This window comes from Lissotriton helveticus, chromosome 2_1, assembly GCF_964261635.1.
Source record: "Lissotriton helveticus chromosome 2_1, aLisHel1.1, whole genome shotgun sequence".
Lineage (NCBI taxonomy): Eukaryota > Metazoa > Chordata > Amphibia > Caudata > Salamandridae > Lissotriton > Lissotriton helveticus.
In genome coordinates, this window is record NC_136059.1 from 1497140748 (window position 1) to 1497166769 (window position 26022).

General features: G+C 45.4%; 1 long non-coding RNA gene across 1 annotated transcript in view; it reads right to left on the reverse strand.

The window, feature by feature from the left end:
* LOC144819814 (uncharacterized) overlaps positions 1-23983 on the reverse strand; it is a 44644-nt gene extending 20661 nt beyond the window's left edge. The window contains exons 1-2 of the long non-coding RNA XR_013607582.1: positions 23931-23983; positions 7966-8031 (exon numbers count right to left, since the gene is read on the reverse strand). This is a non-coding gene — a long non-coding RNA (uncharacterized LOC144819814). The remainder of the gene's footprint in view (positions 1-7965; positions 8032-23930) is intronic.
* Between the last annotated feature and the right edge of the window lie 2039 nt (positions 23984-26022).

Consider the following 26022-nt stretch of genomic DNA (forward strand, 5'->3'; position numbering starts at 1 on the left):
TAGAGCTTTGTGCTCTGATGCTTGCATTGGAGTACGCAGATCCTAGTGTGATGACATTTATTGTGAGTGATTCCTATTACTGTGTCCAGTCTTACAATGAAAACTTGTTCGTTTGGATTCAAAATGACTTTCGTGATTCCAAGGGTAGCACAATAAAACAGAAAAAATGATCTGGGTCCGAGTGGCTGAGCTTAAGGAGCAGTTACCGCTCATGTTTGTAATTCACACTTTGAGTCATCATCGCGTGGGAGTACACGCTGTTAGCAACTCGCTTGCTGATGAGGCAGCGAAATCTGCAGTATCGACATATTTAGTTGCAGCGGGTACACGGTCCAAAAGTAAGATTGATGATGATATCTTGGTGGCTGTTGCTGCCACTGAGAAGGGAGGTGTATATCCTGCGGGGTTCCCTTCGAAGTACACATACCACTTAAGTCCCGATAAGGTTCCTCATGTGAAAATTCATGACGGTGGGGAGAGGTTGATTCCCAACTCAGACCGCAGGAATACATTGATTACAGTGGCACATGAAGGTGTAGCGTCTGCGCATGCGGGCGTTTCGGCCACTGTATCACAGTTAAAACAGCGTTTCTGGTGGCGGGGACTGTACAAACAGACGCGCGATTATGTCCTTCAAAGTGACATTTGCCAGCAGATTAAGCCTTCAACTGCTGCGCGTCCGCCACAGACACAGTTGTACATATCTAATAAGCCACTAGGATGTGTTTATTTAGATCACTGCGGTCCTTTTTCTTCTGATACTGCATATAAGCATATCTTAGTCGCAGTTGATTCATGCACACGCTTTGTCTGGGTCTGGCCCCACCGTAGCCCTGATTCACGGACTGTCATAAGAGATTTGCGCGTCTTTGTAGGGATTTTTGCCCGTGGTACCTTCCATTCAGATCAGGGTCCGGCTTTCGCCTCTAAGGCGTATAAGGATGCCATGATATCGATGGGGGTCCAAGTCAAGTTTTCGTCTCCATACAGACCTCAGGGTAATAGTGTAGTGGAACGAATGAACCGTGACTTAAAGAAATCATTGACAGCTCGAGTTATAGGCACTGGCAGGAACTGGCTGGCCCATCTCAATGGCGTGCAGCGTGCTCTTAATAATCTCCCTAGAAGGTCTCTGGGTGGGCGGACCCCATACGAAATGCTCTTTGGTATCAAGATGTATGTCCCGGCCCTTGACAGTCTAGACTGGGTGGCTAGTGCTACCTCCTTTGACATAGATGAACATTGCAATGTTTTACAGGCTCTACAAAAAATAAGAGACGATCTTGCAAAGGAACATTTGCCCTCCACATCGGATGATGCGTTGCAGATCCCGGTAGTTGGCTGGCTACCCCAAGTTGGAGAACTGGTTCGGGGGAAAGATCGAGAACAAGAAAGAATTTGGTCCCTCCTATCGAGCTCCGGTTCCTGTGCTTGGAGTGAAGGGCACAAGAACAGTCATTTTACCACCACTTCCAGGTCGTAAGGAAAACAGGTTTATCTCAATTGACAATGTCAAGATCCACAGAGTGGCCGATTCCTCTTAGCATGGCACCGGCAGTCTCCTGTCCTTCGATGGTGAGAAATTCTGTTTTGGCCACTGCTTCTAATCCTGAGCCAGAGGTGGCCATCGAGATGCCTACAATTTCCAGTCCTTTATTAAGTACTTTGCCTGGTACTAACATTGATGAAATTGATTACGCTTACCCAACTGACTTATCGATGCCTGATCTACAAACATGTTTGGCCACAGAATCCAGATTTTCATTTGACACTGTCTCGCACACTTCAGGGAAACCTTCTCGGATTGCAGTATATTCAAGTTTATTTAAAAAACATTTTTTAATTCCTACTTGGACGTATATTTGGCTGGTGCTATTTTCAATTTATCTTTTTATGTCAATTGGTTTTGTGTTTTATTTTTTCTGAATCGTCAATGGACACTATGTCGAAGAGAGAACATGCATTCGACATCTGAATGGAACATTGGCTCCACTTTCCTCCTCACATTCTGCCCACAGACTGAAGAGAGACTGGGCATTTGTTAATATCACTGCTTGGCCTGTCCTTGATGGGATTGTGTGGGATGCTGTTAAATTTCAAATCTATGGCCCAACTGAGGTTATTAATGTCCCTAATGTGCTTAGAGAAAACATTGGGGATGTGGTGAAACAAAACATATGTTCTGATGATTGGGATGTTCAGGCCGTGGAGGCATTGTTATCTGATTTGAAATATTATGCTGCCTTTGATGCTGAAGATTTATATTTAGATTCTGCTAATTATGTTGATTTATTTTGCTTCCAACATTTTGGCAACCACTTTTTACACAAAACCAGTTCCAGAAGGAATACTGTAAATTTTACACAGTGGGAGCATTGCCCAGCTCCTCTACAAGGCAGTTCTAGTACATTTTTGAAAAAGTACACTTATTTTACCGACTTTAATCAGTCCAATCCCGCATCGTTTTATTTTAAAAGGACAGAAAAAACCATGTCCAAGGTTAGACTTACCGATACTAAGTTATTGTATTCGAAGTCCTTCCTAGACCAGCTGGCTGTTGGAGGCTACGAGTTGTGGAAGGAAACAATTGATCTTTAATCAATTTGGGGTTCTAAAAGTTGGCAGGTGCGAGGCACTGAGGCTTTGCCCCGTGCATGTCTCATCCCAAATCATATGTTATTTTTGAACTCTACCATTTCTCAAACAACATGCTTTGGATTGGCTTCTTCTAAAAAATTGAATACTCCCTCCATCCCTGATTTAGAAGAATACTTGGGTTGGGGTAATTTTACCAAATTTTCCATTAAGGAATTGCTAACTCTATTGCAAAATTCGTCCTTTGACATTTCCAGTGTGGATCCCAAAGGTTGGCTGATGTGGCACAGAAGTGCTGATTTGTGCCAACATCGTTTTCTGGGTTTGGCTGATGGCTTCGTACAAATCAGGACGGATCCCCGTTTTGAGAATGACCATTCTGTCACCACTTATTCAATAGGCAAATTATGTCAGAATTGGCTCCAACATTCTACATTGGCATCAGTTAAACAGTATCTATCTAAACTGACGGGTGATGTTGATTTAAATGATTTTATAAAAGGCCCGGCTAGTGGTAGATCAAAAAGATAGATATATGCGGTTTACAATGAAATCTGGAAAACATCACAGATTGAGGCGGCTAACCCGCCTTAGGGTTATTGATCAAGCTAACTTGGAGAAAGTGCTTGCAATTGTAGATAATAGCATTAACACGCTTTCTTCCCGCATTTATACATTGGATAATATTGTATCATCTGTTGTTGACATTGTGCAAAGTGAAGTGTCTGTGTTATACCATGGTCAAAATCAATTGCATTCCATTATGCAGTTTGCATGGACCCTGCAGACACTTAAGGCCGGCAAAGTGCCTTGGAGTTGTATGAATGTCTCCTCTCTCTTTGCCTCTTTTAATTTGACTGACAAGCAGCGTTTGCTTTTAATGAGAGATGCATCTTTTTCCATGTTACACATTGAAAAGTTGGAGTCTTTATCTTTCTCTGTGGCTGAAGACACGGCTGCGACGTGGCTTATCCACAATTTAATTACGTTACCGTTTGCTTTATTTAAATTTACAAATTATGTGAAATATTTTGCCATTGGTAGATACGAACCACTTGGCAGTTCATACCTCCATGAAGCCTGGTCGCTCCCTTTTACATGCAGATGCCTTGGAGAAGGGAGGGAAGTTGATCTGAAGGGTGAAGAGTGCACAGAAACGCCTGATCACTCGTTAATGTGTAGACATATCCAATTGCACGGTTCTTGCAACCAAGAACAGCCTAATTTAGCCTGCATTTTGAAAGGTACTCCCGTTCCCGCAATCGTCCCCACTTTCACCTTACTGGCAAACGGCAGCTATTTACTTTTAAATAATGAAGATTGTTGTGGGTTAATAAAAGGTATTGCTTATGTAGTCACAGTGAGTGAACGTGTGTGTGGTTTGCTGTAAAAATGTGTTGTATCCTCCTCCGCATGGGAACTTGGATGTTTCCATCTGGCCGCGAATTCCAACCTTGAAGGCAGAGTTCAATGGAATGAGTAGAATAAGAGCCCTATTGTCACAAAAAGAGGTTGCCTTGACTTCAGCTCGTGACACATTTGTCCTTCACATAGAGGTGCAAACGTTATTGAATACTGACCTACCGTTGCATTTCAGTGAACTGATTCATACAATTTTTAACGCGTCCTCCACTTCGGGCCTCGCTCATTTTTTTAAAATAGTTAGCAGTGGTCTTTTGACTTCATTTGAAAAGATATTTGGAGTCCTTCCTGCTTTCTCCCATTCAATCTGTTCGAGCTTGTTTGGTGGGTTTCCTGTATTACTGGCGTTGGCTGCAGGCATTCTGGTGATATTTTATTTTATTAAAAATGGATGCCCGTCCTGTGTTTTAAGACGCACAGTCCCGCCTGGCCCTGTTTCACAACAGGATGCTTGAATACTATGGCACGCTGCCGCTCGCGACCTTGAGTGCAGCGTATGGATTATTGTTTCGATTTTCCTATTTTACATGTGTCCAGCCTGTTTTTCATTGCCTGAGCTGCGATTTCGATTGGGCCCTGGATTTGTGTCTCTGCAAGATGGTTTCTCCTGACGTGGATTTTAATCATCTCATGAGTCCCTTAGTTGCTCACGAGTTGTTTTGTTCCGAAAAAAGGATTATGGCCTTGGCAGTGATGCATGGAGTACTGGGTCGTTGGAATATATTTGCAGCGGCGCAAGATTTCTTGGCACATAGCTTTATTGGGAACACACCAAGTTGTCCTCTGATGGAGCTAGAGGCTCCGGTAATTGAAGTGCATGAATGTTCTTTCCCGCTATTAGACTGGATGGCTGAATTGTTTTCGGACGATAACAGTGACTTCCTTTTGGAAGCTATTGCTGCTTATTTTGCATATTCAGTCTTGGGCAAAAACCAATGGAGCCCTTTGCTGACATTGAACTATTTTTTTCGATTTTTAAAAAAAATTATGACTACATTTTCATGTCCCAGGCCTATTGACTTTGATGAAGTTGATTTTCTTCCAATTTTTTGGGGGGAATTATAATTAAAATGTTCGTGTCCATGACCTATTGACTTTGCTCAAATTGTCCAGATTGTGCGATTTTGGTTTTTTGAGTGACATAATTATTTTTTTCTCACTTTCTCAATTTGAACTGACTAACATTCTTGAACTCTGCACTTCAAAAATGAGCCCCTTATCTTATCTTGTCTTATCCATGCTCAGATCATGGGGGGATGTCATATAGATACGCTTTGCCTATATGCTGTGTTAAGTTAGCATGAGCTTATTAGAAGTTTAAACGCTATTTTTCCTTTCTGCTGCTTTTGCACACGACTCATAAACTGTTGTTTTAGCTCTGAGCCTAGTAGAGCGCTTTGATTCACACGAGAATAATATGTTATTACTCTGATATCAGCTTTGCTTAGTGAACTGTGTCTGTACAGTGAGTGCTGAAGCCTTCAAGGATAACTCGACACAGTGGTTGTTGTGAGGTCTGATCTTCGCACCTTCCTAGACATAACATACATGCAGAGGCAGCCAAATCCTGGCTTTAGGCACGTTTCATATATTGCTTCACGCAGAGCACCCACACACACACTTGATGGTGCTTCGCATGCAGCGAGCTGGTGGAAGATGATGTGATCCCTTACCACTAGGATCTTGAGGTATGGGGGCGCCCTGCTAAAACCCAATGAGACCTTCTTAGATATAATATAATAAGCTAGTTAGGGAGAGTGAGAATTAGGTGTTGTTAAACCCGATTCAATTCAGCATTTTAGCATGTTGTCACCTTTCACATTCTATGGACTAGTAACTATGCTGATGATATTGCTTCTTATAATATGTTTGCTGGTATTATCTAAGATACTGCGCTTGAGAACCCTGCATTAGTAAATAAACATTTCAAATATGCTTGCGTCCTCATTTACTCCTTGTTTTGAATTGAAATGATTGTATAACGAAAGAGTGTTCATGTGTTCCATGTTACCTGAGGTAATCTAAGTTCATGTTCTGGTTTGTGTAAATATTGGGAGTTTGTAATGACCAATAAGACACTGCAGCTTGTCAGGTAAGGGGATTTTGGGTACTAAGGTGAGTTTTGGCACACCCTAACTTACTAAGGTTCCAAGTCTATATGCACAGTTTTGTAGGAGAACAGGATCCCTGCTACAATCTGTGCTCAGGAAAATCAGAAAGATAGGTCCCCAAGGGGCTATTACAACCCTTACCAACTCCACCATACCCTTAGCACACTGTGTCGCTCAATCTCATAACAAATTTACCTTTGAGTCAAGGATAAAACACATTCTTGTTGGTGTAGAAACCTACACTAAAATGACAAATTTTTTGCCTTAAAAGGTATTTCCAGAGATGAACATTTGACCCAGCATTTCAATCAACACATAATTTAAATTTATGGCATACCCAAGATAATTATCAGTGATAGGGGCACTCAGTTTTCATCTAACTTCTGGAAAGCCTTTACTAGTAAGCTATGAATAGAGTCCCGATACTGAACTAGTTTCCACTCAAAGATTGATGGGCAAACTGAGAGGACCAAATCAAGAGTTAGTACAATACCTTAGGCTGTTTTTGTTAGATCAGGATAGGGGATTGATCGGAATATCTGCGGACAGCAGAATTTGCTCATAACAATGCAGAAAATGCTTCCACTGGCTACTTACCCTTTTATATGAATTATGGCCGAGATGTCTAATGCGGAAATATAAAGATACCAGTTATACAAAATCTAACACACGCAAAAGATAGTCATAATTATTGTGATGACAAGAAAAGAAACAAAGAACCAACTTTCCAGATAGGACATAAGATCGGACTCAGCACAAAAAACTCAAAGTCAAAAGGTGATCACAAGTTCCAACCACGTTTTGTTAGACCATACTCTATAGAAAAAATTATCAATCCTGTGACATATTGTTTGACAAGCCCAGAGAACACTAAAATGTACTTTGATGGTGGTAATGACTGAATAAAGTACTTTGACTGACTGACTTAAATGTTCCAAGTTATTCATGTTTCCCTATTAAAACCATTGAACCAGGTTTGAAAACCTCTGTTCCCCCTGAACCATTAATAATAATAGGTGGGACTGATTATCAGGCTCTTTAGGAGGATTCCTGCAAACCACTCAATACTGACCAGTGTATCCACCAGTAAAGGTAACACAAGGTGGCAAAAGATCACTCGGATCAATGATTGGAGAATGAGCTGGCAGTGCTGAAAGCTCAACATGTGTACCAGCTCAGCTTTCCCTGCAGCGCTAGATGTTTCCCCCCACAGCCAAAAATGGAATTTAAAGCGCTAAGTTATGAACACGCACTTCAGCTGAAGAAATTCCTGAAGAAGCAGCCTTAGTCTAAGCTCTCTATCACAGAAGTTTAATGAGGGTAGAAGAGTCTTGGTTTCATCGTTTTGTTTCTTCTCTAACTTTCTCGTGAGGAGACAGTTCATTTTCTGAGTAATGTTTCATTTCTGAAAGTGCCTTGCTGAGTGATTTGTGTTTCTTGCCCTGAGCCTGCATGCTGCTCTCCTTAACCCCTTCCATGCTCATGAAAAGGTCAGCTCGTCATGCACTGCAGTCGAGCTGACCGTTCATTTCAATGGAAATTAGAGACTTACAGCTCGAATTGCCTTAGCACCAAAGGGGTTAAATTACATCAGGAGGCCATAGAGCAAAGAATGTTGAAATGCTGTGGAAGATAGTGTTTCAACATAAAGCTTAATCCTGACTTGGCGAATTTATGTTAAATAAACATTCTTGCTGAGAAATAAATGGATAGGAAGAAATGCAATACTACTTACCTGTGATTTTCTTTTTTGTGGAGCGACATTAAATAATAGAAAATGAAAAGGAACTGAAAAAACAAGTATTCAAGTTGTCGAGTTAAAAAAGAAAACAATTACCTTCCACACGCCTCCCCATCTGTCTTTTCCCTTTCACCACATCCTGAAAGTAATCAATGAAATTTCCTGAAAGAAGAAAGATTACTAATATTTAATTGCATTACTATAGATTTTTGGAAATGTAAATAACTTGTAAATGATTGATACAATGCATGCTTAATACTAGCAAGATAAGAAATTACTGTTTTACAGCATAGCAGAGGAGCAATAGCCTTAAACTGTATGGGTATGTTTTTAAAGTAAAATGAAAATAATAGTAGGATAATAGTTAATCAGGGGTAGAGCAGGGTAATGCATGATCTGCTTATATTCTCTTGCAGTTTCCACATCACAAAGGAAAGTTAATACTATAGAACGCTAGACAGAAGAGAGAAAAGACCTATTGGAGAGCAAACCACAGTTGACAGACGTCTCTTCTTTACTCCATATCCCTTTGCCCCCTTGGAACGCCACTGTGCTTGGTACTCATTATCTACACCGCTGCTGGTGTTCCATGAGAGATATTGGGAACTGTTGTTGTTCTGCTCCAGTGCAAGTGTGTCAACTACTAGAAGGTCCTGACAGAGTGAAGTGCCAATGTAGTTACTTGCTCCTGAGCAGAAAAGCTGAATGTCTAGACCTAAAAAGTTTGGGAGAGATCAAAGGGTGTTTCCAAAAGGAGTTATTAGCCATGAGGGAGGATAACAAACCCTTCAATATGAAACAGTAAGCTCTAGAAGAGAAAACACAGATTTAGCCTCTTGGGTGAGTGAGATAGTGTCAGGAGCTAGTTTAAAAAGCCCTAAATCAAAATCCTCCAGTCCTACCACAAGCTCTATATCTTCCACACCTACTCAAATCATTAATTCATTATCCCAATAGACCCCCCAGAGCGTTTTAGTGGAGATCATCAAAAAAATCAACTTTGTCCGCCACACTATTCCCTACAATCTATGTTTTCCTGATGAACAGTCTCGAGTATCATTTATTTTATCCTATCTTAGTGGTGAAGCAGTATCTTGGTCCATGCCTCTAGTAACAAAGGATGATGTGATTTTATTTGACTTTGAGGAATTCAAAAAAGAATTTCTCCAGATATTTGATAGAAGGAAGGCATCACAAGCAACCAACAATGAGCTATTGGAGTTTAGACAAGAACATTGAGAGTTGGTTACTTATCTGGCTCAATTGAACAAATTAGTAGAAACTGATTGACCGGAGGAAAAAAAACAGCTGTCTTCTTCTAATGAGGCTTAAAAGGCAAACTGAAGGAAGCTTTGGCAAAATTTCCTAAGCGGACGATGGAGATCTCAGCATTGGTTCATTTGGTGTTGGAGAAAGATTTTCGGCAGAATGAAAGAAAAGGAGAGAAGAAATAAGAATTCTGACCCATTTTGCCTAGATTCGATAGAATTAAATCAGAATCTGCAAGAACCTTTGGAGGTCAGTCAGGAATAGAACTAATGCAAATAGGCACCATTAGAGGTCCACTAGCTAAAGACAAGAACACAAAATAAATTGTGCCTCTACTGTGGAGCTATTGGACACTTTGTAATGACATGGCCAAGAAAACCTAAGGTGCAGATGAAGAAAAACTCAAAGCACCACCAGTAAAGGAAGTTGGACTGGTGAAACTAAAACGGAGAATCTGGGGGTCAATACATTGCAAACATCTTCACCTCAGTTAGTCCTTGAGTGACATTGACATTTTGACACATTTTTGTATCAGTGATGATTGACTCAGGGCCTAAATGGAACTTTTGTGACCTGATGTTTGGAGATCACATTTGAATAAAGGCGATCAGGAAAAATAAAAGCAAAGCTGTCAGAGCTGTAGTTGGCACCAAACATACATCGGGATCAATTTGAAGTCACACTTAACCAGTGCAATTACTATCCTTAGAAGTACATCAGAAAGTTGCAGTTTAATTTAATAGATGCTCCACAGTTTCAACTCATATTGGGACTCCTCTGGATAACAGAACACAATCCCTCTTTAAATTGGAGTGCAAGGACGATTCAAATTAATTCTGAATATTACCTGGGAAATTGTTTTGCAAAAATTGAAAAGCATCAAGATTCAAATACAGCAATCCAGCTTTGTGAAAGTGGCATTTCAATTTGTGTGATACAAACTAATGAGTTCATTGATCAGTGAAGAGATACAAATGTATTTTATCAAGTGGAGTCGCAAAAAATGTACCCCACATAGGTCATATGACTGCAACATCGAGTTTGAACCCGGCTCGAATTTACTACCCTGTTGTCGAATCTATGCAGTGACAGAAAAGGAATACCAACATCTATAACAATATCTTAAAAAATACTTAGAAAACAGATGTATCAGGTCATCTCAGTCTCCAGTTTCACCGCCACTTTCCTTCGTTCCAAAGAAAGGGGGTGAACTAAGACCCTGCATAGAAAATAGTGCAATCAATCAACTCGCAATTAAAAATCACACTGTTGGATCTTATCTCTGAGTTTTTAGCTCAAATGAAAGGGGCACAAATTTATACCAAACTAGATCTTAGAGGTGTCTATCAGCAGATTGGACTCTGCGAAGAGAACAAATCGAAAAGGGCATTCAGGATAAACTGTGGCTTGTTTGAGAACCAAGTAATGCTGTATGGGCTATGTAAAGCCCCTGCTGCTTACCAGCATTTCATTAATGATTTCCTAAGTGACTTCAAAGATAAATTAGCAATTGTCTACATATGTGATATTTTAATTTACTCAGCTACTGAGGAAGAACATCAGGAGCAAGTAAGAACAGTTCTTCAAAGTTTAAGAGAGAACACATTATAGGCAAACCTGGAGAAATGCACTTTCAATACTACTATGGTAGAATTTCTAGGATTTGTACTCTCTCCTTCAGGTATAATCAAGAACACAGAATACGCAAAACTGGAGGTATAACCATGGATGAGCACAAGGTGAAGGTTGTCGCAGATTGGAAATCACCAACAACAGTAAAGTCCAAAGTTTCTTTGGCTTTGCTAATTTCTATTGGAGATTTATCCATAAATTCTCTCGAAAGATTATTCCTTTTAAGCAATTGTTGAAGAAAGGAGTGAATTTCAAAGGGTCAGAAGAAACCTTCAACTCCCTGAAGACGAGTTTCTCCTAAGCCCCAGTTCAACTTCATGCTGATCCCTCTGAACTGTTCTGTCTACAGACTGATACATCCGAATTGGCCATTGGAGGGATCCTGTCACAAAGGCACAAGGTTACATGAAAATTGCGCCCTGTGGCTTACCACTCCTGAAAATTATATCCAGCAGAAGTAAACTATACAATAACTGGAAAAGAACTACTAGCTATTAAGGATGTCTTCAAGAGAGAGGCTCTATTTAATGGAAGCAAAACATACTGTAACAGTATTCGACGAACATAGGTATTCTACGTTTTTAAGATCATCTAGAACTTTAACACCCAGACAACCCAGATAGTCACTGAACTTTGCTGATTTTTTTTTTCATAATCACTTATAACAATGGAAAAGCTGATGCTTTATTAAGATTGGATGCAGAGATTCATAAAAACTCAATTGAACATCAGAAGATAATTATTCCAGAAAAGATTGTAGGTGCAGTCTCCAAAGAGACCTTTGAGGAACAAATCATTCAATCTTTGAATTCTAAAGTGATGAAGGAATGGGCAAATCAAGTTCCAAAAAAAGAAGTACGAGACCAACTACCTCATTAAGATGGAGCTGTATATTTACCCACTGAAGAACTACAGACACAATCATTATATGAATGCCATGACAGTCCTTTGTCAGGGCATAAATGAATCTTAAAAACTGAAGAACTGATTAAATGAAAGTTTTGGTGGCTGCAAATTAACAAGGACATTTGCCGGTATGTGACTGGTTGTGAGATTTGTGCTCAGGGTAAATCATAAAGAAAGGCCCCCAAGTGGCTATTACAACCCTTGGTCACTCCACCATACCCTTGGCACACCGTGTCATTAGATCTCATAGTACACCTACCTTCTAGTCAAGGATATAACACAGTCCTTGTTTGTTTAGACACCTTCACTAAAATGGCACATTTTGTTGCCTTAAGAGGTATTCCCATAACTAAACAATTGACACAGCATTTCAATCAACACATAATTCAAATTCATGGCATACTCAAGATTATTGTCACTGACAGGGGCTCTCAGTTTGTATCCAAATTTTGGAGAGCTTTCACTAGTGGGCTATGTATAGGGACCTGATACTCAACTAGTTTCCACCCAGAGACTGATGGGAAAACTCAGAGGACCAATCAAGAGTCAGAACAATACTGTAGGATTTTTTTGGTTAGATCGGGAAGGGGACTGGCCAGAATATCAGTGGACTGCAGAATTTGCTCATAACAATGCAAAACAAAAAATCTACTGACTACTTACCTTTTTGAATCAATTGTGCTTGACATCCTAACTTTTTGGTTGAATGTGGAAATAAAGATGTACCAGCAGTGAAAGATATTGCCCAGCACTTGGTCAACGTTCATCAATCAACAGAACAAGATTTAACCCATGCAAAAGATTGTTATACATTTTTGGCTGACAAGAAAAGAAAAGAAAAAAAAACAAATAACCCACTTTCCAGATTGGAGATATTGTCTGGCTCAGTACAAAAAACTTAAAGCTGAAAGGTGATCGTAAATTCCAACTAAGTTTTGTTGGGCCGTACTCTATAGAAAAATTATCAATCCTGTGACATATATTTTTTTTAAATAACGTTATTTTTCCAGTTTACGTTGTTACAAAAGATACATGCATGCAAATCTGTTCACAAGTGGTTACATGACACTGTCGCATAATCAGCGTATACAATGTGGATTTCCAATAGGTGCTATGCATGGCAAGGCCAGTACGATGAATACAATGATGGTATAACTTCAGCTAACCTGGGCCCTCCCCAGAACCCAACCCCCCTGTTCCTCAGCATTACAATACTCCCACCAAGAATCAAAGCCTCTGTTGTTTGGGGTGTACAATGATTTGTAAATGGTGTTTGGCACTATGTAAGTTCAACATATTTAGATTTGTCACCCCACTCCCTCCAGGACGATTCCATCTTCCAGCTGAGAGTTGGAGCGTTGCCTTAAATCCTCTACATAGGAAAAATATGGGCCCCATATGTTTTCAGGATGAGAAGAGCTGGGCATTATGCTGGCATACATCTTGGTATTTATATTACAATAGGCCAGACTACTCAGCCAACTCTGCACTTTAGGAGCAGGCCTCCTGCCCCAATGAATTGCAAATTCCCTTTTTGTCAGAAGCAGACCTTACAAAGCAAACCACCTTACCCCCTTGGGGAAGTTTACCATGTATCCCAATGAGGACACTTTCGGAGTTGAGATGAAGGGCAAGTTAATAATTTTCCCCAAAGTGTAGTGGATGTGTTTCCAGTAAGTCTGTCGCTGAGGACATGTCCATGCAAGATGTGCGACATCAGCTTGGGGTGCAGCGCATTTCAGGCAAGTGTGTGGTCTGGATGGATCTATCCTATGCGCTTTATAGGGGTGAAGTATAGGCAGCGTAAACATTTTAAATGAAGCAGTTTGTGCTTACTGTTAAGTGAGACTTCTTTAGTGACTACACAACACTTGCCCCACTGTTCATCAGTTATTGGGCGGCCCGGGTCTATTTCCCAATCACTGCGGACCTTGTCGTCACTGACAGGCCTCATGTTAGCACAAGCTTTGTACAATTTAGAAATTAAATGCAACCCCTTTGTGTTCTCAATTATCACCGTGAGTGGGATAAATTACTCTGGTTTGATCAGGAAATTAGGCAGTATGGCACGTAAAGCGGACCGAATGCACCCCAGGACAAACCTATCCATGACGCTACTATCTTGGTAGCGTATATCATCCTCTAGTGAACAGGTGTAGCCCTCTGGATATAGGTCTCCCAATTTGGGAATATCGAATGTGGTCAAGGTGCGCTGCACTAGTCGTTCACCCGATACAGGGATCCAGTGGGTGTTCGGGAGAAGGGCAGAAGAGTATAGTGGTGTGGTGCCAGACAGCCGTCTTAGCTTCTCCCATGCCCAGCTCATAGTGGACACAGTTTGTATGTCCTAGGGGTCCCTAGGGATTCCCCTGGGCGGAACTGTGGACAGCTGCTCCGGCAGTACAAAGTCAGCTTTATGCCGAAGATAGGGTATCCTGGCATCAGGGTGAAACCATGCGTGCACATAACAGCTTTGGGCCACCAGGTAATACAGTTGTAGATATGGTATCCCATACCCCCCTCTGTTGTATGGCAGTGTGAGCACAGGCCAACATGTGGCTGTTTCCCTCCCCAGACCAAACGTGTAAGGTGGGTGTGTAGTGTCTGAAAAAAAACCTCCGTGAGGAAAATGGGGATATTATTAAATAGATACAAGAATTTGGGAAGTGCCACCATCTTTAGAATAGCCACTCGTCCCAATAACTACAAGGGCAATTGCAGCCATCTCTCAACCTGAGCCTCTAGAGTGCTGATGGCCTGTCCGCAGTTTAACCCTTAAGCAGTGACCCCTGACCCTGCTTAAGGGCGGTCGATCCACACACTGCGCGGACCACCGCTACCGCCACGAGTTCGCCGCTGCCCGCAGCAGAGGATTCTGGGTCCGGTAGTCCTTGTCTGTGGTGCCCGTGATTCGCCGCTGCTCCTGCAGCTGAGGATTATTGGTTTGTTATTGTGCTGTGCCTGTTTCTTATTGTTGTACTTTTTCTGCTGCCCGTGACTGTTATTTTGCGTTGTTACTGACCCCTCGCCTGTCTTCCCGCTCTTCCCCCCGCTTCCTGCCGCTGCTCCCCTGCGGCCCGCCCCTTTGTTTTCTGTAACCCTCCCCATTCGCCGTCCCGCTCCCGCCTCCCAGCTGCTCCTCCCTCCCACTTGACCACTTATGGGGGAGCCCACGCAGTGGTGAGCTGTGACCCCTGACCCTGCTTAAGGGCCGGTCGCTCCACACACTGCGCAGACCCCCGTGAGTGTGCCCAAGGTCCCCCGCTACCGCCACAAGTTCGCCGCTGCCCGCAGCAGAGGATTCTGGGTCCGGTAATCCTTGTCTGCGCTGCCCGTGTTTCGCCGCTGCTCCTGCAGTTGAGGATTATTGGTTTGTTATTGTGCTGTGCCTGTTTCTTATTGTTGTACTTTTTCTGCTGCCCGTGATTGGTATTTTGCGTTGTTACTGCCCCCTCGCCTCTGTCTTCCCGCTCTCCCCCCCGCTCCCCGCCGCTGCTCCCCTGCGGCCCCGCCCCTTTGTTTTCTGTAACCCTCCCCATTCGCCGCCCCGCTCCCGCCTCCCAGCTGCTCCTCCCTCCCACTTCGCCATTTATGGCGGAGCCCTTGCGTACACGCAGTGATCACGCGCAGCGGGCGTGCCGATTGTGTGCCGAAGGCACGCCATAGGCAAGCCCGTCTACGCCCATCCGCGCCGGGACCGCGCCCAGCGCCATTACCCCATTGTCCCCCACGATGCCAGCGCAACCGACTAACTTAAAACGCCGCCACCCTCCACGCACTCAACGCCGGCCGGAACCCCGCCTTCTACGGAGCCACCCCGAAACGCACCCACGGACCCTTCACCTGCCAAGCCTGCAAATTCACCTGCCTCCGAACCTGCACCTCAACCGCCAAACTGAGCACCAGCAACAACCACCTCAAGTGCATCCTGCTCAACACCCGCTCCGTCCACAGGCACGCCGTCGAACTCTGGAACCTCCTCGACACAACATCACCAGACGTCGCCTTCCTCACCGAAACCTGGATGTACGCCTCCTCAGCCCCTGACATTGCCATAGCCATCCCGGAGGGCTACAAGATCACCCGGAGGTACCGCATCAACCAAACCGGAGTAGGCATCGCCATCGTCCACAGGAACACCATCCGCATCACGACCACCTCCAAAGACACCCTCACCGCCGCCGAGCACCTTCACTTCCAGATACACACCGACCACAAGAGCATCCTCATCTACAGACCCCCGGGACCACGCACACAATTCAGCGAAGCCATCGCAGACTTCGTCAGTCCGCACGCCCTAACCTCCACAGACTACATCCTCCTAGGGGACCTCAACTTCTACCTGGAGAACAACAAGGACTGCAACACCGCCGCCCTGCTGGACAACCTCGCCAACCTCGGACTCAAGCAACTGGTGAACACCCTCACCCATTACGCCGGCCACACGCTTGACCCCATCTTCTCCTCCAGCAAGCACATCTCCTTCAGCCACTCAACCGGACTACACTGGACAGATCACAGCTGCATCCACTTCAACTTCAGGAGAACAACGACCCCCCACTACCCGCAACAGGTTCCTCGCAGAAGCTGGAGCAAGATCACCGCCGACCAGCTCACCACTGCCCTCAGCCAGAACCCACCCACCAACATGACAGACCCCAATGAAGCAGCCCGCAACCTCCCACAGTGGCTCACCAACTGCGCTGACGAACTCGCACCACTGAAGAGTCCTCCCAGCAGACCCGGCAGCAGGAAAGCCTCATGGTTTACCAACGACCTCATAAACTCCAAGAAAACCTGCTGCACCCTCGAGAAAGCCTGGCGCCACGACCAGACAGCAGAACACATGACCGCCCTCAAGAACGCCACCCGCAAACACCACCAGCTGATCCGCACCACCAAGAACACAACATTCGAAGAACGACTGGACAACAACACCGACAACAGCAAGGAACTCTTCAGCATCGTTAAAGAGCTCTCCAACCCCAGCGCCTGCAACAACGACATCACACCCTCGCAAGACCTCTGCGACTCACTCGCCTCGTTCTTCCACCGCAAGATCGCCGACATACACAACAGCTTCGGCGCGCTGACCACGCACCCAACCACCGAACCAGCGCCCCCCACCACCACCCTCTGCACCTGGACCCCGGTCAGCACCGAAGACACCACCCGCCTGATGAACACCATCCACTCCAGCTCCCCTACCGACCCCTGCCCACACCATGTCTTCAACAAAGCCGACTCCATCATCGCACTCCAACTCCGGAACATCATCAACTGCTCCTTCGCATCCACCACCTTCCCGGAGAGTTGGAAACATGCCGAGCTGAGCACCCTCCTCAAGAAACCCACCGCGGACCCCACGGACCTCAAGAACTTCCGTCCCATCTCGCTCCTCCCCTTTCCAGCCAAAGTCATCGAGAAGACCGTCAACAGACAACTCTCCGCCTTCCTCGAGACCAACGGATCCCTCGACCCCTCACAGTCCGGTTTCCGAGCAAACCACAGCACCGAGACCGCCCTCATAGCAGCCACCGATGACATCAGGTCCCTGCTCGACAACGGGGAAACTGCTGCCCTCATCCACCTGGACCTCTCAGCAGCCTTCGACACCGTATTCCACCGCACCCTGATACAACGCCTCAGCAACACCGGAATCCAAGGAGAGGCCCTGGAGTGGATCATCTCGTTTCTCGACGGAAGAACCCAGAGAGTCCGCCTACCCCCGTTTCGATCCACGGCCACAGAAGTCATCTGCGGCGTTCCGCAAGGATCCTCACTCAGCACCACCCTCTTCAACGTCTACATGAGCCCTCTCGCAACCATCGCACGCCAACACAACCTCAACATCATCTCCTACGCCGATGACACCCAGCTGATCCTCTCCCTCACTAACGACCCCGCCACCGCCAAAGCCAACCTCCAGGAAGGAATGAAAGACGTAGCGGAATGGATGAAGATCAGCCGTCTGAAACTGTACTCAGACAAGACAGAAGTCCTCATCCTCGGACCATCTCCCTCTGCCTGGGATGACTCCTGGTGCCCCCCTGCCCTAGGCACCGCACCCAAGCCAACGGACCACGCACGCAACCTGGGCTTCATCCTGGACTCCTCCCTCACGATGACCAAGCAAGTCAACGCTGTCTCGTCATCCTGCTTCAACATCCTGCGCATGCTCCGAAAGATCTTCCGATGGATCCCCACCGAAACCCAGGCCCTCGTCACCAGCCATCTGGACTACAGGAACACCCTCTACGCTGGAACCACAGCCAAACTCCAGAAAAGACTCCAGCGCATTCAGAATGCCTCAGCACGACTCATCCTGGACATCCCTCGCCACAGCCACATCTCTGCCCACCTGAAAGACCTGCATTGGCACCCCGTCAACAAGAGGATCATGTTCAGACTCCTCACCCACGCACACAAGGCTCTCCACGACATGGGCCCGAAGTACCTCAACAGCCGCCTCACATTCTACACACCCACCCGCCAGCTCCGATCCGCCAGCCTCGCCCTCGCCTCCGTCCCACGAATCCGCAAATCCACCGTTGGAGGAAGTTCCTTCTCCTACCTTGCAGCCAAGACATGGAACTCCCTCCCCACCCACCTACGGCTGACACTGGACCATCTGTCCTTCAGGAAACAACTCAAGACCTGGCTGTTCGAACAGTAGCGACCCCCCCCCCCTCAGCGCCTTGAGACCCTTACGGGTGAGTAGCGCGCTATACAAATTCTGTTGATTGATTGATTGATTAAATGAATGATCTGTGTAGTGTCTAGATGGATATAGATCCCCAGGTATTTGACCGAATCTGTTCACCATTTGAGTGGATATTTGCACTCCCATTGTTTCGTGCCCAAGGTTAAAGGGAAAATTACTGACTTTAGGTTCCGCTAAAAAGTCTTGCATGTGCTTTTCAAGATACACTAGTGCGTTCTCTGACAGGTATTCTTCCTGCGCAGTGTGGTTACTCCCTGCTTTAGTGGTGTATAGTGCAGTGAAATGGTCCAGAAATTCATCGCAAATTTCCAAGGTGGTGGTGAGGGTTTGGTTAGTAGCAGAGTGAATCTCCACGATGTAGGCCTTGCTGTATGGCGGTCTCAGCATCTGCGCCAGCACTCTGCCAGGCCATTCACCCTCTCCGTATCACCAGGCTGTGTGGTATTTACCCAAGTACAATATCTCCCGGTCTGCAGTGTCTCTATATTCAGTCAGGAGGGCTAGGCGCTGTCCCCCCTAAGCAGGGTCTGAGGATTGCATCGAGGTAGCATCTAGGGATGGGATGTCTCGCTCAATGTGCGTTAACGTTGTAATGGAGATCCTTGAGAACTCCGGCATGTTTGGCAATACAGACGCCTCTGATGACTGCCTTAAATCCCTCCCACAAGACATCCCAGGAGTCCACCAAGCCAGTGCTAATTGCAAAGTAGTCCTCAATGGCCTCACATACTTCTGCCTTAAAGAGGTCATCATGCAAAGCGCGGCTTGGGAAGCGCCATTGCCACTTAGATCCCTCAGGACGAGGGACTTTCAGGTGTAGCAATATTGGGGAGTGATCTGAACATGTCCGAGGGAGAGTCCTATGCGTGCTAAACCAGTCAGCCACTTTGGGGGACAGCAGCTAATAGTCAATTTTAGTCCAGGTGTTGTGCTGACCAGAGTAATGTGTGTAATCTGTAATTGTGGGATTACGCATACACCAACTATATGATAATGAAAATTGTTCACATGGTTCTAAAAGGGCGCGACACGCATCTGGTTTGGTGTTCGTTGTCACAGAAGTGCTGTCCAGCCTGGGGTTTAGTAGCAAATTGAAGTCCCCTCCCACTAATATCAATTGCGGCTCCAACTTCGCCAGTTGGGCGTTCAAAACGTGAAAAATTCAGGGGAGTCAGGGTTTGGGGTATGAACGCACACCAGGGCAGTCATGTGTCCCCCCAAAGCCCCGTGACAATGATGTATCTGCCCTCGGCATCGCGCACTAAGGCACTGAGACTAAAGGGAATCCTTTTGTTGATAAGTATGGCTGTACCCCTGTCGTAGTTGCTATAATTTACGAAGTATCTATGTGCACCCCAGCTTGCACGAAACTGTGCCGCATCTGTAATGGGTAGGTGTGTTTGCTGCAAGTAGGCTATGTCTAACTTATGTCTCAAACGGTAGTGAAGCACTAGTCTTCTCTTGCGATTGTCGTTGAGACCTTGTACATTCCAGGACACCAGGGACAGGCCAGAGGGGCCCATTGTATTACCCAGCCGAGCCATCAGAGGAACATGTCAGATCAGTCATAGCAAAGAAACGATGTGGAGAAAAGATTTTTGACAGTGAACATAGCTGCACATAATCAAAAATAGATCAATAAGTCTGTCCAAACCCCCCCACCCCCACCCAACCTCAACTTAACCAGTGTGAGGCCAATCCCGAACGCATAGCAGCACATGAAGTTCCAATTGACTTTATATTTAACTGATAATTCCCTAGAACAGTACCCCAGTATGAGTAAGAACAAACCCAACGGATACACCATGGGGGGGGGGGGGGTGTATCAGTGCAAGAGCAATCAACCAGCCAAGTGTAACATCAGAACAAGATGAATATCATTTTCCAAAACTGTGTTTCATCAATGAGTCAGAAGCCATGAATGGATGTTAACCAGTGCCGGAGAATAGTTCTGCGCTAGCGTCCAAACCACTATGCAAGGAGGAGGGGCGACACCCACCTGCCAAGGCTTGACTGTTATTTTGCTTGTAGGTCTGTCAGAGTTCCTGTACTTCAGTAGGATTGTCAAAAATGCGGACCCTGCCACCCACATCGACTCGTAATCTGGCAGGGTAGAGCATACCATATCTTAGACCTAGGTTCCTGAGTGTGGCCTTCACCACACTGTATTTGCGAAGGGCATCCTGCACCATCATAGTGAAGTCCAGATAAAAGGACAGCTTGGAACCCTGCCAAGCAATGTCCCCACGCTCTCTGGCCAGTCTCAACTCCGAGTCACGGTCACAAAAGTTTATGAGACGTGCAATGATGGGAGTGGGCGGGAGACCAGGATAAGGCCGAGGGCCCAAGGATCTCTGCATTCTCTCCACCACAAATCTAGCAGTGGTATAGGTATAAGTTTATTTGCATAGTTAATTAAAACCGTTGCAAAAATGTCAACATTATCAAAAGATAAAAAACACAATTTATATACATTTACAACCCTTCCTTCATAATTATTAATTTTAAAAGCTTCTTAAAAATAAAACAGAATGACATTTTCAATATGAAGCTGCTTTAACAGCAAAATGTATAATTTCAGTCCAGTTGCTGCCACCGCATTCCACACTATCCAGCCAAACTTTTTACAGACCATTAACAAGCCCTTCTGACCTTGGCGAACCAATCTTTCTTTTCCGTATCCCATGCCCTCAGGTACTGTACTTGCAGTGAAGGACTCTTTACCAAACAGTTCAGTTAATAGATTTTCCACAAACAGGTCCATGCGGCCGGTGGAAGTCGTCTCCTGGACCCCTTGAATATGGATGTTGTTGCACTGACTGCGCGCCTCAAAGTCCTCATTTTTGATAGCCACATCGTTAAGTATACGCTCGACACATTCCAGTCTTTTAATGGATTCAGCAGTCCCATCTTCAATGTCTGAAATGCATACCTCTGCCACATCGAGCCTCCTGTCGTGCACCTGAATTTTGGCCCCGAGGTTTGCAAGATTCTTGTCGAGTAAATCAAAGCAGCTGTCTAGTGCCTTAAAGCCCATCCTCATCTCCTGTAACATGGAGGTGACCGTTGAGGAGTCAGTTGTATGGTCTAAGGCATGTGCGGTATCTGCCATATTGGAGCTTTCTAAGGGCGCCCTGTATGCAAGCTTTTCAAAAGGGAGGATCTTTTGCTTGGGATCTTTGCGGCCCATAATGCGGACAAGTGGCCCCAGTGGCAACGTGCAACAGCAGGGATCTGGACAGTATTATTCAAACGTGCCAGAAAGAAGAGTGAGGGAAGCTGAGCCAAGTTTGGGACTTCGCTTAGAGAGGAAGCATCAGTAATTGTGCCGTCAGAATGGCAAAAGTTTGTGCGTGGGTGCAAGCTGGAAAGGAACCCGTGCCATGGCGAGTTAGGATGACTATGTAGGCCTGCACCTCCCCAGCCCTCGTTGCCCTTCAATTGAGGATTACCATATGTGCCAGGTCAGATATTCGCAGTAGCCCCTGTGGAAGTGAATCGTAAAGAGTCGGCGTGATGAGTACAGCCCACCCTCAGGCCAGCACCCGCAGCAGTGTGTTGCCCATCCACGCAGATCATGATCCAGCAGCTGCAGGCGCCCAACCTACGAAAACTGTGTGTACTGGAGGACCTTGTAAGTGAAGGGTGCTGTCGCTGCCCCTGGTACAGTTGTGCAGGTACGCTGCGGGCTGCACAGCATTCCATACACCGACTGGTGTTCTCCACCAGGCAAATGCAGGGGCCCAACCGGCTCGCTGTTGTGCTGCGTGGGGCTGCCGTGATGTGCGAGCTGCAGGCCCCCCAACCTTCCCCCTTTTCACTTGCGCCCCTGCGCGCCCAGGTGGGAGCAACATATATTTGCAGGTGGGCCCTGTCCCCTCCCGCGTTAATGAGGGCAAGGGGGCATGATCAGCCAGACCCGGAGTCGTCAAACGTGGGTACTCCTTCTCAAATGCAGCGGGGTCATGGAGGCGGTGGGGAAGAAAGCTCCGCCGCACTGCAACCGCCAGCCACTCACCACCTCCACGGTCCCGGTCCTGAACTTGCTGGTCTTCCGAATCTCTGCTTGTGCCGGCCAGGCTGCATGGGAAATGGCGCCGGCTCTCAGTGCTGTGGGCCCCTCCTTGCAGCCACTCCCAGAGCTGTAACTTGGTCACCAGGGCTCCTAATCTTGTCAAGATTTCATCATCCGTTGCAGGATGCATCATGCATGTCAGTGCTGCATTCTGCGGGGCGTTGGTGCGGCAGTTAACGGGGGAAAAACGCCAATTGGCTGGGTCGCCCTGAGGAGCTTCAATTCCGGACGGCCATCTTAGTCGCCGGCTTGGCCTGTGACATATTTAACACTCCCAGAGAACACTACGATGTACTTTGATGGTCGTAATAACCGAATAAAGTTATTTGACTGACTGACTAAAATGTACCACGTTATTCACGTTTCCCTATTAATAGGAGTTGAACCAGGTTTGAGAACCTCTGTTCCCCCTGAACCATATATAATGGTAGGTGGGACTGATTATGAGGTGAAAAGAATTATTGGATCCAACAAAGTGAGAAATTAACTTTGCTACTAGGTAGATTGGAAAGGCTATGGACCAGGCATAATATATCTTGGGCAAAGGACGGTGTTCATGCTCCATGTTTGGTGAAGGGCAGCCACAGAAAGCTTCCAACCAAACCACGATTGGAGGAACCCTCCTTGAGAGGGGGTATTGTCAGGATCCTTATAAGGATTCCCGCAAACCACTCAATACTGGTCAGTATATCCACTAGTAAAACTAACACAAAGTGCGAAAAGATTACCTGGAGTAGCGAATGGAGGATGAGCTGGCAGTGCTCAAAACTAAAGTTTTCTGCCAGCCCAGCTTTTCCTGTGGTATGCTAGTTTTTTTCCCGCAAACCGTGAATGGGATGTGAAGTGCGCGGCAACTAAGGAACGCACACTTCAACTGAGGAAATACCTGAAGAAGCAGACTTATTATAAGCTCTCCATCACGTAAATTTAATGTGAGTAGAAGGATCTTGGTTTCCTTGTTTAGTTTCTTTGATAACTTCGTTGTGAGGAGACAGTTAGTTTCCTGTGTAGCGTCTCAATCCTGAGAGTGCGCTGCTGACAGATTAGTGCCTCTTGTCCTCAGCACAGCTCTCCTTTATTACCTAAGGAGGTCATTGAGCAAAGAATGTAGAAACGCTGTGAAAGACTTGTCTCAATTTAGAGCTTAATACTGACATTGCAAATGTATGTTAACCGCATGCGTGCGGCGGTTATTTTTGCGCTGTGCGGCTTTTTTCTAAAAGCCGCGTTACATGACGAGCTCAGCTCGTCATCAGCGTGCGAGCGGCACAACTCATGACGAGCTGATCTCGTCATGAGCAGGCAAGGGGTTAAATAAAAGATCTTGCTGAGGAACAAACTTAAATCGAAGAAAAGTAATAATACTAACCTACAATTTCTTTTCCGTTGAGCTACAATAAAGAACAGAAAAAACAAGCATTCAAGTTGTTGAGTTATAAAACAGAAAACACCTACCCATTTCAATTGTATTATACTGCCAGGATCCTACTATCTCCTCCAAACGCTGCAATGTTGCCGCTGGAAGGAAAAAAGACAATTAATATTGAATTGCATTTATGTTGTTTGGAAATGTAAATAACTTTTGACTGATACAAAGCATGCTGAAAGCTAGCAAGGTAAGTAGAAATTACTGTTGGACTGCATAAAAGAGGAGAATATCTTTAAACTATAGGGGTATGTTTTATTAAAGTAAAATGAAAGTAATAGTCGAATAATAGTTAATCATGGTAGAGTAAGTTAATGCATAACCTGATTATATTATTTTGCAGTTTCCACATCACAAAGGAAGGTTAACATTATAGAATACTAGACGGAGGAGAGAAAATACCTTCTGGATAGGAAACCACAGTTATCAGACTCCCTCAATTTTAGTCCCCTTTCCCCCTAGGTACGCATTATCTATAGAGCTGCTAGTGTTCTGGGTGGCCTATTGGGAACTTTTTTTGTTCTAGTGCTGTGTAAGTCTGTCAATTACTAGAATGTCCGGACATATATCCACTCCCTGACCCCAGCTGTTTCCCAATCAACAACAGATAAGTCCAGGCTTCAGGTCCACTTTCTATGAAGGGAAAGGTGTGGCAACTGTCCCTCTGCACAGTCAGAAGGTGCCCCCGCGTCTCACCGCAAAGACCGCCTTGAATATCTGGGTATGCGCAGGTCCCTGGCCCACTTACCTCTGCAGACGGCAGAGCAGGATTAAGAGCGGACAGGGATGTACCCTAGCTAAGTATCCAAAAGTGGGTCAGATGTTTCCAGGCACCGCTGGAGGGGTCATAGGACTCACACTGGCTAGTGGCCAGGTCTCAGGGCCCTCTGCTCCAAGGTGCACATACGCTTCTGTCTCCGCTTCAACATTGGGGCCCCCATGTTTTAAAGCACGGCCAGATACGTTTCGTATGCTAGACAGCTACTATGTTATTCCTACTTACCAGAGTACAGGGGGAGGCCTGCCAGGCGATGTAGTAGAGCACTTTAAATGCAGGATGCAGAAGGATTTCACTGGCAGCACTTGGAGTGATATTTGGATGCAATCACCATGTTGGCTGTCCAGCCGCGGCACCCCTATCCAGTAATCTTTTGATGAACCTCCCAATTCACAATAAATACTTCTAGCAAGTAGTATACCTCCTGTAAGTACCTGCGGCCCACTGATGCCGATCCTTTATATGGCGCCAAAGGATTGCTATTTTTGAATGTATAAGTTATTCAAAGATCACTATCAGGTGATGATGATGATCCCCCTACAAAATTTTCCCACATGGATCTCAGTGCACTTTCATTGTTGACTCAGAGTTGTCCAATTATTTTTGGCAGGAGCGGGTTTTCAAAATATACACTGACACTTGCATCGAGACCCTGGCAACCTATTAATACCTTTCTTGCAACTGTAGTAAATAATATTGTAGAGATAGTGTAATTCAGACCCTTTAAAGACTTACAGGTAGATGCATCAAGCATTTTTGCGAGCGCCCGTTTGCGCCCGCAAAAATGGCATTTGAGATGCATCAATGGTTCATGCACTCACAATTTAAGAATTCGCAAATAATTGCGAGTTGTCAAATTGCGATTGCATTTAAGGAATCGCAATTTGCGATTCCTTAAATGCAATGCATGAACCATTCCAAGATTGCAAATTCACAATCTGGGGTCGCTATTTACCGCAAATTCAAACTACGTGGTAAATAGCAAAAACTTAGAAATATGAACTTTAGTGCATTTTTCTAAGTTGTATATTACACACACACATGTCCTTGGGACATGTGTGTGCGCAACACCAGTGAACATTACCATTTCAGGGGTGCAACAGGGTGTCCTTTGGATACCCAGGCACCCTTGAAATTGTGGCACATTTGCGATTCGCTAATTGCTAATCGCAAATAAGGAATGACTCCCAATTCATTCCTATAGGCCTTTAGGCCCATAGGAATGAATGGGAAAGCCATTCCTTAGTTGCGATTAGCAATTAGCGAATCGCAAATAAGGAATCAGTAGGAATCGCAAATAACATTGCGATTCGTACATGCATCCCGTTTTGCGAGTCTTTAAT